Below are 13,755 nucleotides of genomic sequence, written 5' to 3'. Positions count from 1 at the left end.
GTCCTTAGAGGAGACCTGCCTGGAGCGCTGCGGGGGCCAGATCCACCTTACCTTTCTGGGGCCTCTGCTGACTCTCGGAGAGCTCCTTCATCTCCTCTTGCAGAGCGAGTCCCGGCGGTGGCACAGGCCTCTCTCTCCGCTCTGCCCACAAATATGGCTCCAGGAGAAGGGTCCACCTCCTAGGTATTTTGGCTGGGATGTGTGGTGTCGCCATGGCCGTTTGAACCATCATCTAGGTCATCCGATCCAAGGAAACTGCCAAATCAGATAATTTGCCTGTCTCCCTGGATCAGATGTCATGAGTAATGGCCCTTGTCTCCACCTGGCTGGGTCCTCGGTAGACAATCCCCCCTTTCAGTGAGCCTGAAATGAAAGCTGGTTCCAGCGGGTACGTTCAAGGTCAAGGCTTAGGAGAGGTTGCTAATTTAGAGGCCCACAATTGCCCTCTATATTATATGACTCCATCCGTGATGGTGCATAAGCATCGGTACCTAATAAAGGTTAAAATACTGCAATTGGCAAATTTTTTACATTAAACAACATTTTTTTTTTAAAGATTTTATTTATTTATTCGACAGAGATAGAGACAGCCAGCGAGAGAGGGAACACAAGCAGGGGGAGTGGGAGAGGAAGAAGCAGGCTCATAGCGGAGGAGCCTGATGTGGGGCTCGATCCCAGAACGCCGGCATCACGCCCTGAGCCGAAGGCAGACACTTAACCACTGTGCCACCCAGGCGCCCCTACATTAAACAACGTTTTAATTGAAGTGTAATACATGACCGTAAGTGTACAAGCAGTAAATGTGTATAGCTCATGCATTTTCACAAAGAATGCACCCTTGGAACCAGGACCCAGACCAACAAATGGGACCCTGTCAGTGCCCGGATGCCCCCCCAGCCCACTTGCAACCTCTCACTGCAGCATGCCCACTACTCTGACTTCTAGCGTCCTGGTTAGTTTTGCCAGTGTTGAACTTGATGCAGATACCACAGAGAGCAACTTCGGGTCTGGTTTGTTCCGTTCACACTGTGCCATTCACCTGTGTGGCCATGATGGCAGTACGGTCTTCGTTCTCGTTGCTGGGTAGTATTCTGTTGAACGAGTGCAACGCTGTCCATTCTTCCACTGATGGACATTTGAGTTGTCTCCAGTTTGGGGCTATGAAGAAATAGTGCATTCAAGTTTGTGTATTTTTGTGAAGATCTATGCCTCTGTGCGTCAGGCATCAGATTTTTTACTACTTGGGCGCCTGGGTGGCACAGCGGTTAAGCGTCTGCCTTCGGCTCAGGGCGTGATCCCGGCGTTATGGGATCGAGCCCCACGTCAGGCTCCTCTGCTATGAGCCTGCTTCTTCCTCTCCCACTCCCCCTGCTTGTGTTCCCTCCCTCGCTGGCTGTCTATCTCTGCCAAATAAATAAATAAAATCTTTAAAAAAAAAAAAGATTTTTTACTACTTAAAAAATACAAAATAGAAAGCGATGCCCTTACCACACTATTCTTCCCGGTCTCTTTCGTGGTGATGTTAATATGCCTTGGGATTAGGAAAGGAAGGGGTGAAGCCACATTAGGACCCGTCCCACTGCCTCTGGGACCTGTGTCCCTGTCTTAGCAGGTCCCCCCTATGACCATCGCTGCTTCCCTAGAAGGAAGTGAGGTTTTGTGGGAAGCGCTTTGGAGCAGAGGCCCCGCCAAGCGCTTTACCCAGAAGGGGCCCTCCACACACCTCCCCTACTCAGGGCTGCCTCCCACGCACCCCATGACCTCGGGACAACTTACCCAACCTCTCTAATCTTGGGGGTTTCATCTGTGAAGACAGGTTAGAAATGGCTGATCTTGGGGGTGCCTGGCTGGCTCAGTCAATACAGCATGTGACTCTCGATCTCGGGATTGTGAATTCAAACCCCACGTTGGGTGTAGAGATTACTTTTAAATACAATCTTTAAAAAAATGGCAGATCTTCTCGGGTGTCTCCAATCCTCAAATAATTTGAAATTAACTGCTGTTGACGACTGATGTGAGTACTCACCGTTTGTTGAATGCTTCCATTGCTTTAAACAGTTTACATCCAGGATGTCTTGTAATTCTTCCCAGATTTATTATCCCTATTGTAGTGTTGAGGAAATTGAGGTTCAGAGAGATTAAATCCCTTACTCAAGACACACAGCAGACACCCCAATGGGGGTAGGAATTCGGCCTTCACTCTCAACTGCTACCTCAGTTTTGGTTTTTTTTTTCCTTTAGTAAAATATTTCAGGCATACAAAAAAAATTCGGAAAACAATAACATTTCTATGTATTCACCAAACTGCATCAGAAATAGAACACTAGGGGCGCCTGGGTGGCACAGCGGTTAAGCGTCTGCCTTCGGCTCAGGGCGTGATCCCGGCGTTACAGGATCGAGCCCCACATCGGGCTCCTCAGCTAGGAGCCTGCTTCTTCCTCTCCCACTCCCCCTGCTTGTGTTCCGTCTCTCGCTGGCTGTCTCTGTCTCTGTCAAATAAAATAAAATAAAATCTTAAAAAAAAAAAAAAGAAAGAAACAGAACACTAAAAACACAATTAAAGCTCTCTGGGACTCTGCCACCCCCACCCTCCCCCCACAGCGATAACCTCTCTCCTGAACTTGGTGTTCACCATTTCTATGCTTTCACTCCACATGCGTGTGCTCATAAAAATATACTGAATTGTCTTTCGCAGTTTTGAGCTTTATTAACTGGTATTACCATGTATGTGTCCTTTTCAGCTAGCTTATTTATTTCACAGCTAGCTTTTTTTTTTTTTTTTTTACCCAATGCTATAATCTTTGAGATTTATCCGATCTGATACATAGAGTTCTAGTTCATTAATTTTCACTACCTTCCCTTTAAGAATATACCGGAATTAATCCCTCCGTTCTCCTGTTGCTGGGCATTGAGCTCCTTCCGGCGTTCTGCCATTAAAAGGTCCTGCAGTATACATTCTTCTACTTTTATGTACCTTTTGCCTCTTTTACTGAATTTTTAATTGGCGGACTCTCCTGATCATACCAGATTTTTCTTTTCATCGGTCTATATCCGCGGTAATACTGGACAGTTTTATGAATTCATTAATTTTTTTCAGAGCACCTACCCTATAGACTGAATGTGTCCCTCCAGAATTCATACATTAAAACCCAATCCCTAATATGATTGTAGGAGGAGGTGAGGCCTTCGGAAGGTGAGTAGGTTACACGGGGGGAGGCCTTATGAATGGAATTCTTGCCCTTACAAAAGAGACCCGCAGAGAAATCCCTCAGCCCCTTCCACCCTGTGAGGACACAGCAAGAAAATGGCTGTCTGCGAACCAGGAAGTGGGCTCTCACCAGACGCTGAATCTGTTGGCACCTTGGTCTTGGACTTCCCGGCCCCCAGAACCGTGAGAAATAAATTTCCGTTGTTTATAAGCCACCCAGTCTTCAGTACTTTTGTTACAGAAGCCCAAATGGACAAAGACAGCCTACTATGTGCCGACCACTGTGTTGAGTGCCGGGGACAGAGGAATGGCCGAAAGACACAGCTCTTGGACTCTGGGAGTCTACATGGCAGACCAGCCCCTATCACACGGGACAGCAGGATGCGGGGAACTCGCAGGAGGGCCCTGAATGGAGGGGCCAGGGAGCAGAGAGAGATGCGATGCCGCAAACAGAAATGCAAGTTTGCAGAGGGAGTGGCCAGCCCATCCTGGGCATCGTGCCCAAACTCCTGGCAATGAAAGGACCTCCTCCACTGTGTATGTGCGCCCAGCACAAAGTCACAGTGACCTTTGCGGTCCCCTTTTCTCAACCTTACATTGACAGCACATTGACAGCAATGTATGAGTCAGTTGTTCAGTGCCTGAAAAAAAAATCGGATCCTGGGAAACCCACACGTGCGTGAATTCCAGAATTCCGTCCGGAGCCCTGAATGAGTGGCATCCATATTTTGCCTTGGATTTGTCCTCTCCGTGGGGCATCATTATAATAATAGGTCATGGCTCATGTGTGTAACACACGTACCGGTGACACTGTGACACCCAGTCTGTATATGCCCGTCATTTAATACATACAAAATCCTCATTAGGTTGGAACTACTCTTCTCCAGCTTTTCAAAGATGAGGCCCAGAGAGGTTAATTAATTTACCCAAGGCCGCCCAGCAAGGAGGTGGCAGAGCCTCCATCCCCAGCTCTGGCTGACTCCAGCATCCTTCCTTTTAGGCCTCTAGCATTTGCCTGACATTGCTAGAGGCAAGTCCCCTCCTTTCCACTTTAGAAAAATACCATCAAGGACGCCTGGGTGGCTCAGTCGGTGAAGCATCTGCCTTTGGCACAGGTCATGATCTCAGAGTCCCTGCTCAGGAATTGGGGCTTCCTGCTTGGCGGGGAGCCTGCTTCTCCCACGGATTCTCCCCCTGCTTGTGCTCGCGCTCTCTGTCAAATATAAATAAATAAATAAATAAATAAATAAATAAATAAATAAATAAAATCGTAAAAAGAAAAAGAAAAATACCATCAAAGGGGAGTTAGTTACCACCCGACACAGCTCGCTCACTACTCTAACACTCTCTCCATTTACACCAGCTACTCAGGAAATTAGAGCAAATCCTATTTTTAGACGCTGTGGTTCAAAGACAGTGACGTATTGGTTAGACTTGTTCTGCAGACCCAGCTTGGAGGTGTTAGCTGATCTTATGCACAGAAACTCTCTTACATCACTGTTTTCGCCTTTATAATTTATTTCAAAGATTGCTTTGTTTCTTCGGTCTCCTCTGTGAGTCCTGCAGCCGACTTGGGCCAGACACGGTAAGATTCTGAGCTGAAATAGAGGGCGCAGACAGAGGAAGAGGCTCTTCTCGGAAACCTGATACACAAGTGATGGCCCGGCCAGGGAGTGCGCAGAGCTAGTCCTTAGCAAGAGTTAGAGTTTGTCCGATGGTTGGGTCTAGAGGAAGTGGACCGTGTCCCTTTCTGCCCAAAGTGACGGCGTGTGGGGTTTAGACAAAAATCCTACACCTTTGCTACTTACTTTTTATAGCGAATCCCAATCTCTTGGTTTCAAAGGCCAGCAGGGGGGCTACACAGTGTTTAGAGGGCGCCCTGGCAACCCCAAGAATTAGGCAAGGGAGGAAGAAGCAGAACCAGCCCCCCTCCCACCCACATGGTGGACATCGTATGGGGGAAAACAGCCCTGTCTCCCGGGCCCCCAGTTTTCACTGCTACAAAGTACCACGATGTTCTGTCCTTACGTGCTTGTGTGATGATGCCTGGGACGACCCTGACATCAGAGTTGTGTATTTACAGATCATTCTACTCTCAAGGTGTTTTCCAACCCATAACTTTCCCAACAACCCCAGGAAGTAGGCAGGGAAGACATTATTAGTCCTTTTGTGGATGATGAAGCCGACTCGAAAGGGCGAGTGACCAACCCAGGACACTTGTCTAGCACTTGAACTTCACCTGCTTGATTCCAAGCCTGGGGCTCTTTCCATGTCTCTGTGAGCCCCATGCCTATTCCTGAGGGGGGTTAGGGAAGGGCAGGGAGAAGTGGGCTGTGGTACAGGTGGACTGGGGGCAGCTGGAGATCGGTAGCACTGTCCTCAGACCCCCACCACCTTGCAGTGGGCTCCTTGACCTCGTATCAGTCCCTAGATCTCTCCCAAGATGAGGTTTGTCACCCAGACAGAGCAAGAGGGTTCCGAGCTGGGGAGGGACGAGGAGGACATGGGAAAGGTCCCGAGTCTGCCATTTGGAATTGTGCCGGTGGCTGGGCCGCAGGGGCCAGAAGAACTGGGATCTACCCCAAACTCTGCCGTGAGCTTGCTGTGTACCCTTGGACAGAGGATTTCAACTCTCTGAGCCTCAGTTTCCCCATCTTTAAATGGACTAAGTCCTAATACCGATCGCCTGAAGTTGTTGTTAAGGATTAATGGGAATTGTGCCTGGCACTTAGTGAGGACTCAACAGTTGCTGGCAATCAGTATTATTCAGATCACCTCTCCTCACTAATAAAAAGCAACAGCTGCTATCAATTGAGTATTTACTGGTCTGTATCTCATGTAATCCACACGACTCCAGAGGGTTGGTGTTCTTTATGCCCGGTGTTATAGACGTGAAACTGAGGCTCAGAGAGGTGACAGCTGCTCGAGACAGAGCCCAGATTTGAACCTAGATTGCTTGCACCTTTAAGCCCCGGTACTGCCTCTGTCCCTCTGGGGCTGGCACTCTGGGAATGCTTTGTTCCTGGTGGGGTTGGGCAGGCTGGAAGGTGGGTATGACATCAGTAGTCTCTGTACCCCAGGCAAAGGAATGATTTGATCTTCTAAGAGGGAGACACAGGAACAGTGAGAGAAGGGAAAGCATCAGAGCAGGGTTAGTCCAACGGTTACTGGCTGAGATGCACAAATCCCCAACCCGGTAGGCTTTCTATTGGACCAGTAGGGTAACTGCATCTGGGATTGTTGGGGGTGGGGAAGCTGGGGGTCCAGCCTTAGCAAGGGATTCATGAGTTGCATTTGCCAAACCCTCCCTATCTCCTGCTACAGAATGGCGTCCATGGGATGATTCCTTTTGTGCTAACCGCCTTTACATGTAGGTATGGAGAAAAGATTGGGGGAACTACATCAAGACCTTAATAATCATTACCTCTGGGTGGAGGGAATAGATTTGATCTGTTTTCCTTCATATGTTTTAGTATTTTCTGAAATACCTACATTAGACAATAATTAATTTTATAGTTGGAAAAACAATGTGTTCTAATTAAAGAAATGCAGATGCAAAATCTCGTTGCTAGTCCCAACAAAGATTAGGCCACATTAGAGCTTCTCCTTCAGTCCCAAGCTTAACGGATACTGGTTTTGGAGTCAGAAGGTCCAGGGTCCAGCTCTAATACTTTCTAGCTGTGCTAACTTGGGTGAACGTAACCCCCTGGGGCCCCAAATCTCTCATCTGAAAAATGGAATTGGAACTAGCTGCCTTCTAGGGTTGTTTTCATGACTTAATGAGATGATGTATTTGACACTACGTTGGCCAGGTGCCTGGCATTTAGGAGACTGGCTCAATGGTGGTTCTCGTGGGAGCAGCTCCCTTCCCAGAGGTTTGCTGGAGATCCTTTGAAGGTGGGCAATATCTATCCTCCCCACTCTACAGATGAGGCTAGAGAGGTTCAGAGGGGTGCTGAGCCCCAAGGTCACAGAGCTCAGAGGTAATCTTCTGCAACAGGCTCAGAGAGGGTAAGTGACCAGCCAAGGATCACACAGCTTAAACCTACTTCCTGTTAGAAAGAACAAACTAAACATCAACAACCCAGACTGCCCTTTAGGGGCTGTTTACTCTTTGCCAGGTTAACGTGCTAACACAGCACAGCAGCCGCACCAAATCGTCTGCCATTCATTGAGTGCTTCCTCAATGCCAGCAGCATGGCACTTCGCATAATCAGTCGGCTCCGTTAATTCTCCAAAGCACCCCCGGACGCGGGTCTGTCAGCCCATTTTAGAGACGAGCAAAGAGAGACCGAGAGGCTCCGCGGGCGGCTGCGCGAGGGCCAGGTGGCACGCAAGGAGTTAAGCGGAGGCAGTGCTGTGGTTCCGCGCGAGGAGCGCGCCCGGTCGAGGCGCGCTGCTGGCGGCGGCGGCGGCGGCAGCGGCGGCGCGGGGAGCTCGGGCCGGAGACGGGAAGTCCAGGCAGCGAGCGAGGCAGCGCGCGAGGCGGCGAGCGCGAGGCGAGGCGGCCGGAGCCCGGCGCCCAGCCGCCGCCCGCGCCCGGCGTGCCCCTGGCCTCGCCATTCCCGGGCCGGGTGGCCGCGCGGGGCCTCGTCGCGGCGCGGGGCACCCGCAGTGCCGCCCGCCCGCCAGCCCGCCCGGGCGCCAGGCTCGCGGGAGCCCGGCTTCCACTTCGCGCCGCCGCCCGCCTCCCCGGCTCGCCGGCTGGCGTCGCCACCGCCTCCTCGTCCCCGGCCGCCGCTGTAGCCGCTGCTGCAATCCAGGACGCACACTCTTGCACTTTGCGGGGCGGCGCGCAGGGTGCCCCCTGCACCAGCCCCGGAGAGCTGGCCCCCGGGCCCGGCCGGAGCAGGCTTGGTGGCGAGAAAGGAAATCCGGACTGGGCTTCGCTGGATGCCACTGCAGCGGCTGGCAGCTGGGAAGGCGCCCACCGAGCGGGCGCGCCGAGCGGGACGCGCGAGTCGCCGAGGGAGACCCCGGCGCCTGCCGGGCTCCGCTGGCAGAGTTTGCAAGTGGCCGAGACCCCTCAGGTAAGGGCCGAGGCGCCCGGGCCGGGTGGAAGGGCTCCAGCGGGGAGCGGGGCGGCCGAGCTGCAGCCAAACGATTCCTGCCCCCAATCGGGGCTTCCAGGTCCAGCCGCTTCCCCGCAGGCTGGGGGCTCAGCGCCCGGAGCCAGGTGGGGAAGGGACCCGGAGTGGTGACAGCCCAGCGCCGGGTAAATGACAAACTTTCTCTCCTCTGGCAGAGGGTGGGACGTTCCGGCTCATCCAGGCGTCCTTCCTGCGGGCATCCCGCTGGGTCCCCAAAGGCAGGCGCTCGAGGCTTCTGAGGCTGAGCTGGGCCAGGGGGAGGAAGGTGGGCCCCTTTCATTTAATTCACGCGTTCCCCCTTACTGGGCCGGTTCAGAGTCCTGGGGAGAAGGAGCCGGTCATATTTTCAAGTTGGCTGTAGGAGGTGCTTGTTGGCCTGATACTCGTATGCATGCGGTTTCCTGACATCTGGAGGCGCTTCCAGGGCTCCCCAGGGGATGGGCTTTGTGCGGAGTGCTTTGCAGGCTTGCTTATGTCCATTCCCGCGGGTGTGTGTGTGTGTGTGTGTGTGTGTGTGTGTGTGTCAGCGTCAGGAGGGGGAGAGAGAACTGGGGGGGGGGTGCCACTCAGACCGCCTCTATCCAAGCTCTTCCTGCAGCCCCAAGTGGCATCGCAGGAGCTTGCTCCCCTCCTTGGCAGAGACGGGGATCACCTCCCATTACCTGCGGCTCCTGAGATGAGCGAAGGATTGGGGGGGAAGTTACCTGGGCCGCTTAATGAGACCATTCAGAGCCTGGGGAGGGACCAACTTTGTGCGGAAAAGGGGCTGGAATGGACAGCTGGATAGAGCTCTTGGCGTCCTCATCTACAGCTCTCTCTGTCTCTCTGGGTAGTTCCCACACACTCCAGGTCCCTAGAGGCTCTGCAGAGCCCAGCACACAGTGCCCGAGTTGGGCCAGATTCTCCACCCTCCTAATGAAAAGCATGCTCCAGAGAGACCACCTGGTCTCTGAGGATCGTTTCGGAGCCACCGCTGTGGTCCCAGCCTCCTAGATGGCATCGTGCCTTCTCACGGGGGATACAGCCTAGGGTTGGGGTCATCTCGATGGACTGGTTGGTCAGTAAGGCAGGCAGCGGAAATGCCTCTGACCGTGACTTGGAGGTTGGAAATAGTGGGCGGGTCCTGCTGGGGCTGGGCACCTGCCTGTGTGCTTCTGGGACGGTTCTTGAGGTATGAGGTAGGCATCTCAGGACAGTCTGCCCTTGCTTAGGATTCTGACCTGGGGCCGTGCTAGGAGCTGCTTCCCTAGACTGCTGAGACCTGAGGTCAGAGGCTGGCACTTGATGTCCTGGGGAAACCTCATCTCTGGGTCAGAAGACTGAGCTTCAAGATTGCTCTCCCTGTGCTGTGTGACTTTGGGCACATCCCTAAACCTCTCTGGGCTCCAGTTGCTCCTTCTGCAAAATGAAGAGATCTCCTGTGTCTTCAGAGGTCCCAGTTCAGATACTCTTCAGCCCTGAGTGATCGTCACAGATGAGATTTTCAAAATCCTGTAATATAGCATTTAAGAGGCGTGGGACTCCATGCATCTGAGTTGGACCAGTCATTTCACCCTGCAAACCTCAGTGGGCCTCTGTAAGATGGGGAGTTCACAGCTCCTGTTAGGAAGAGTGTTGGGGGTGGGGACTGAGGTGGTGCTTGGAAAGTGCTTACTGTAGCGCCTGGTGAAGACTGGGTCTCCGCAGATGAGGGTAGGCAGGAGCGGGGCTTGCGTGTGAGCATGCGGGAGCTGTTTTCTCCAGGGAGACTCTCCCGGGCCCACCTGAGCACCAGGTGATCCTGGCTGGGGGGCGGGGCCCTTGTTCTCTCCAATCCGCTGACACCTGTAGTCCCCACCCCCTTGCTGCTTCCTCAATAAAAGCTCTGCTGGACCAGCAGCTCCTGGAGAGGAGCTCAGGGCGGTCAGGGAGGCTGGATGCGCCCAGCTGCTGCGTCGCCATGACAACAGAAGGTGGAGGTAGGCTGTCTCCATGGCTTCAACTTTGCGGCTGTGTGGGGATCCAGGGCCGAGAAGTTCAGTGCGTCCGGGTGTCAGGCCCCCAGGCTGCTGAGGCTGTTGAAACAGGCAGAGCTGCTGTTCCTGTAGGGAACAGCAATGCTAGGGAAAGTGCTGTCTGTGCACACACAAGTGCCCGTGCCCGTGTGTGTGTGTGTGTGTGTGTGTGTGTTTGGGGGAAGGGAGAAGGGTTGCCCAGATTGTTGGTCAGTCTTATTTCTTTCTGAGTGGTTCTGAGGCTTGGGACCTCTGTGTCCTTCCCCAAACCAGGGTTCCCCCGGGTCCATGCTGAACCCGCTGGTGGGGAAGGCCGACCTCATCTTGGTAGAGGCGGCGGGAGTTACCGGGCTTGCAGCGGGTCCTGGGGCAGAAGCCGTGCGGCCAGGTGCTGGCTGGCTCTGCGGGCCTGACTGCTAGGACTCAGAAGATGAGCGGTTTGCTCTGTTGATGGAGTAGGGTGTGGGCGTGTGCAAGGGCACGTGTGTCAACGAGCGCATTCTCGCGCAGGTCCGTGCATGTGTGTTCGTTGGAGTCTGACTTCCGTGAAAACCTTACACCCCGCGCGTGCGCACACAGGTGAAGAGTGCCGATCAGGGCGTGCACTGGTGAGACTGGGTTTCTGAGTGTGTGCGTGCGTGTCTGCGCGAGTCAGAGCAAGTGTGGGTATGTCCCGCGCTGCGGGTGTTCAGTGGTTGGGTGTATGTGAGTTAGACGTGTGTGTGTGGCTGGGGGGCCCCCCTGTGTCTGGGGGGCTCTGCCCGGCACAGCCTGTGTTCGAGAGGCTGGGTAGGCCCGTCCGGGCGCCCGCGATCGCGGCTGTGTGTGCCTTCCGCACGGGTCTGCGGGCGTGGGTGAGCGCCTGCACGCGTGTGTCACGCCGTGAGCGTGCACTTGTGCTATGTGCTTCCAGCCTACGTGTTTTTCGGTGCACCTTTGCGTCTCTGTGCCCCTGCGTGCGCAGCACGGCCCACCTGCTTGTCTCTGCGTCTGCGTGCGTACCTGTTTGTCGGCTCTGCGAGTGTTGCTGTGTGTTTCTGGGGGTGTGCACCCGTGTGTGTGGCGGGGTGAACTTCCTGTGCATCTCCGTGTAGGTACCTGTGTCTCTGCGTGTGCCTGCGTGAAGCATTGCACACTTGATTGGCTCTCTTTGTACGTGTTTCTGGGTATCGGTATCCGGTGTGTCGGTTGCCATGCACACTGGAGTGTGTCTCCATGTGCGTGTGTCTTTGTGTTTGTGGGGGTTGCAGTGTAACTTTTGTGCAGGTCTCCTGGGTGTGAGTTTTTGAGTGTGTGTGTGGGTGTCTACGGTATGTTCTTCCGTCTGTGGGGTGGTGTGACTTCTGTGCGTGTCGTGTGTGCGCGCGTGTGTGTGTATTTCTGAGCGCGTCCATCTCTGCGGGTGTATCTGAGTGTCCGCAGATGTGTAAGAGCATGGTGGGGGGATGGAGGCTGAGAGCTCCCCAACAGAAACATCTCTGAACCTTTAAAACCACTCTTGGCCCTGCTCCTCGGGTCAGGACCGCGTTCACGCTGTGCGCTCGCCGAGTGTTGACTCGATGATCTGTGCCGCCCGAGCAGGTCGTCGGGATGTTGCATGAGCATTTCTCCAAGTGCCTTTGCTCTGAAGCCCGGGGACCCCCTGCCCCCGGCTCCCTCGGCCCCCACAGCACCTCACACCTCTCTCGCCAAAAGCCTGCACTCAGGACAGTTGCTGAACAAGCTCACAGATGTTAAGAGTGCAGGTATAATTTTAGGCAGAAGGTCTGAAAATAGGCAACCTAGGACGCCTGAACATCTTGACAGCAGTGCCTCTAATTGGGAGCAACTTGTTTTCCTTAAATAAACAAATCAAGTGAGGAAAGAAATTGCCCGAGATTAATGGCTCCCCGGAGCAGGTCCAGATGTTGGGAAGATGGGGATGGGGTCCATGGGGACGGGGTCCCCGAGGACTGCAAGCGTTAGCACTCGGGGTGGTTCTAGATTTTGACCAAATGCTGATGAGGCCGAGGGGCCAAAGAGGAACCTGGTGAGGAAGGCAGGGCCGGTGTGGGCCCCCTTTCCAAGGTGTGGCTGGTGTTTGGCTATGGGGGTGGAGGCATCCCTGGCCCCCATTCCTCCCTCCTCCCTGCGTCCCCTCAGCCTGGCCCCAGAATGAACATGTGTCCAACCACCCTGAGCCCGAACCTCAATAAAGAGCCTCGCTCAGCCCGGCCCCTGCTGGCTGCAAACAGGTGAGCGAGAGAAATGCTCCTATTGTACGTTCCCGAGGTTCTCTGGTCGTTTGTTATGCACCATTGTGCTTCTAGCTAGCAGATGCAGTTTCCAGAAGTGTTTGTTTCCTCCCGTTTGGCCCGGGGGCTCGTTCAGAGCTGCATAATGAACACCTGTACTTCTCAGCATGGATATCGCCCGGCCCTACTTTGCTTGCTGTTCATCCCAACATCAGCAGTGATGATGATGATGATAATGTGTCACTGTTTTTGGGGGGCTTGCCAAACTCCATGCCTTATGCCCTCTGAGGTAGTAGTTTCTGTTGCTGCCTTCCGTTGTAATCTGTCACGCTCAGAGCGGTGAGCTGGCTGGTCCCATCACACAGCCCAGAAGAGGCATTTTGGGTTGGCACTCAGTGCCCGTCTTCAGCGGGCACCCAGTGCACTCTGTGCGGGAGTCACCCAATGGCAGAGACCATGTTTTCAACTATGACGTCCTATTGCCTCCCCAATGCCGTAGGCATGTTTTGACAGAACTGACGGCATAGCATCTATTTGGCGTTTTCTGCTTACCTCGCCTGGAGGAATGAATCATGTCCTAGAAGTGGGAGATGTCTGTCTAGATCGAGGGTTGATTCGCTCATTCATTCATGGACGTACTCATTCAACAGCAGTGATTCCTGATAATGGGTATTTGCTCAGAACCTTCTAGTTCTCATACTGTGCAGGGGGCTGAAGGTACCTGTGTGAGAGACCCCCGTTCTGTCCTCAGGAGTTTACGGTTTAGAGAGGATGAAGGAGGCAGATTAGACTGGGATCCGGTCCAGTCTTGACCCCTTTCCAGCGGCTGCTTCAACCCTACCGTCCTGGATGTTGGACGATCATAGGAGGTCATGTTGACCACGGTCTTCACACGGTGCCTGGCACACAGGAAGCCACAGGAAACAGGAGCCCCTTCTTCCTCCTCTTCTTTCTCCCCCTCCTTCCGGAGGAGACAGTGGAATGTCCTAGCCAGAGCAAAGCCGAGATGGGAGAAAGCGGGGCTCATGGGATCCCAGATTAGGGTGCTAACCATCCTGTTTTGTCTGACACTGTGAGGTTTTTGAGGACGCAGGGTTTAGTGCGAAGACCAGGAAAGTCCCACGCAAACCAGGAAAAGTTAATTACCTTAGTCCCAGAGGAGGTGTTGGACCCCGCTTGGAATGACTTAGAACAGGGCTTGGTAAACTGCGGCCCACAGGCCGAGTCCC

General features: G+C 53.7%; 1 protein-coding gene across 2 annotated transcripts in view; it reads left to right on the top strand.

Annotated features, from left to right (window-relative positions):
* The first annotated feature begins 7,644 nt into the window (after window positions 1–7,644).
* Window positions 7,645–13,755, top strand: part of WSCD2 (WSC domain sialate O sulfotransferase 2) — a 114,625-nt gene continuing 108,514 nt past the window's right edge. Inside the window, exon 1 of one of the 2 annotated variants that reach the window (XM_087857270.1) lies at window positions 7,645–8,238. The gene's annotated coding sequence lies outside the window, so the exon portion shown is untranslated. The remainder of the gene's footprint in view (window positions 8,239–13,755) is intronic. The other variant, XM_045791521.2, reaches the window with a different exon arrangement.

Source organism: Ursus americanus, chromosome 30 (genome assembly GCF_024610735.1).
Source record: "Ursus americanus isolate L20-20 chromosome 30, mUrsAme1.1.p, whole genome shotgun sequence".
Classification (NCBI taxonomy): domain Eukaryota; kingdom Metazoa; phylum Chordata; class Mammalia; order Carnivora; family Ursidae; genus Ursus; species Ursus americanus.
Note: the sequence above shows the minus strand (reverse complement) of the source record. Positions and strands in the feature narration are given on the sequence as shown.